Source organism: Melanerpes formicivorus, unplaced genomic scaffold (genome assembly GCF_026170545.1).
Source record: "Melanerpes formicivorus ecotype bairdi unplaced genomic scaffold, bMelFor1.0.p_v2 SCAF_633, whole genome shotgun sequence".
Taxonomy (NCBI): Eukaryota; Metazoa; Chordata; class Aves; order Piciformes; family Picidae; genus Melanerpes; species Melanerpes formicivorus.
In genome coordinates this window covers 20001-22500 of record NW_027142985.1, presented here as the reverse complement: position 1 = coordinate 22500, position 2500 = coordinate 20001, and the positions used below count along the sequence as shown (strand labels likewise).

At 40.2% G+C, this 2500-nt stretch overlaps 1 pseudogene; it reads right to left on the bottom strand.

Annotated features, from left to right (window-relative positions):
- LOC137460509 (28S ribosomal RNA) overlaps positions 1-2500 on the bottom strand; it is an 8455-nt pseudogene that overhangs the window by 2891 nt on the left and 3064 nt on the right.

Here is a 2500-nt window from a genome sequence, read left to right as displayed (position 1 = left end):
CAATCATTGATGGTATATGAATCTTTAGTTGGTTGTACAAGAAAACCATGGCATTTTTCACCTTGAGTTTTTAATCCAGTTAAATCACAAAATGCTTCCAAAATTTTAATATTCTTCTCCATTCCTTCGTGAGAGCTACTTAGCAACACCAGATCGTCTGCAAAAGCCAAAGTAGTTATTTTACCCTTCTCATATGAAAATCCCTCCCCACACTCTTCCAATTTGCATAACAAAGGATCAATACATAAATTAAATAGAATTGGTGACATGGGGTCGCCCTGTTTCACACCAGTTTTTATCCCTATTGCTTCCGTCTCCCCTTCCTTAGTTTTAATTGTAGTGTAAATGTTCTCATAAAAGTCCTTAATTAAACTTATTATATGATCGTCCAAACCCTTCTGTTTCAACACTTCTAAAATATGAGTATGACTTACAGAATCAAAAGCTTTAGCCAAATCAACAAAAACAACTCCAAGGGATTTCTTTTGATTTTTTGCACTCCTAATTAATAATTGTAGTAATTTTAAATTTTCCGCACATCCTGAAGATCTAATAAAACCTCTTTGTCTAGGATTAATAGGACACGCCTTTGCCAACCTCGCAGTTAAGATTCTAGAGTAGAGCCTCAGAATGATGGAACCAATAGTAATTGGCCGCCAGTTGTTAATGTCATTTTGGCGTTCGGGCGCTGATGACTTTGGTATTAAAATTGTTCGACATTCTCTCATCACATCCGGAATCTTACCAGTCAATAGCCACAAATTAAACAGTTCTTTAATCTCTTCACAATTTGGGTCCATTTTAAGTAAGGCCTTCAGGTTAATCCCATCAGGACCAGGTGCTGATTTCTTATTCATTTCCTTGATATTCTTACGGATCTCTTTCTCTGTAATCATTTCTTTAAAAGCCGAATTAATTGCCCGTCCTATAGATTGAAATGCTCCAAGTCCTTGAAATATGTTCTGAGACTCCCACCTAGATCTAAAGGTGTTACTAATTTCTTCCAAGGGAATGGTACATTGTGCAGAGTCTTTCTCGTCCAAAATGATGTTAGCCAGCTTTTCTCGATCTAGTCGAAAAAGGCATTGAAAACGGAGAAATTCTCCACGCTTTTTAGCTCTTCTTTTCATCCATTCCTTCTTTGTTTTCTTTTGCTGCGGGTTGCATTGGCTCCTCTTTAATGTTTTGCGCTCAACTATTTTGTCAAACAAATACAAATATTCGTCCTTTACTACTTCATTAAGTATTTTTAATGGGTCTTTTTCACCTTCTATTATTTCTTTATACGTGTTTTTAAGAATAGGCAGCTTCCCCAATGCAATTTTTTCTCTAATAGTCTTTTTATAGTGGGTTAACAACTCCCCCTCCCCCGATGACGGGATCTCAATCTTCTCCTTTAATTTTGTAATTTCCTCTGGTGTTTTCTCTTCTTCCGGCATCAAAGTTCCTTTTAACTGTCTTCTTTTATCACTAATCTGTTTTGCTGTCTTAGTTGTCAATTTCTCAGCGATCAATTTGTTAATATTTCTCCTCCCTTCAAATTCTTGACATAGTTTTTGTAGAATTTCCGTCTCCTCTTCAGACCAAATTTGCTTATGTGCACCTCGTTTGGAGATCTCTTTAGGGCGAGACGCTTCAATTCTTTCCTTATTTCTCAAAATTGGGTGAACTAATCTTTTATGTTGTCCCAAGCCAATTTTTGTCTTAAACGACTTCTTACATTCTTCACAGGTAAACCCCTCTGTTTGGATAGCCTCTTGAACTCCTTTGCATTTCGGGATGTGGCATGAGATACTATGATGTTTCTCATTTGTCTTCCCACAACGGGAACATTGGAAAATGATCTTCTTTTTCCCATGGACTCTCTTTAGATGGTCAATCAAACTCGTCATATTGCCTGCCCGAGTGGTACAGCATGGACACATTAGATGGTCACCTGGCATTCTCACCACAGGAGTCCCAGGACAAGTGTCAGCTGTATTCTCCAACTCGGACGATCCAGTAAGGGATGAGAGCTGACTTACGCCACTCAGGGTTTCAGGATAATCCACATCTTCCCCCCAGCTCGTCTCTGTTCCACGAGCCGGGGAGGTGGGTCCCTCATACACCTCCGGCAGTACAGTCAGTTTTTCAGTCCAGATGGGATCATAGGTATTATTGTCCTTGGCTATCATTGGGTTCACAAACTCAAGTCCAGCCAAGGATACCACAGTCTCCTCACCTGGCCATCCCGTGTCAGCCTTGGTCGCAATACCCAGCCAATCCTTTGGAGTGGTCTGTGTGCCAATGGTGGTAAAAAGGCACCGTAATTGACGACCCATATTGCAAATACAATGTGAGGGAGGAATCAGTCAGATGCTCTTCCCTCAAAGAGCAAGTGACTCTGCCCAACTAACTATGCCGTGGGCAAGGCTAACATGTGACAATTAGATTGCCACTAAAATTTGCTTCGCCAAAATACTACCGGTCAGTGGCGAGTTGGCCGATAGTTTGGAGCAAA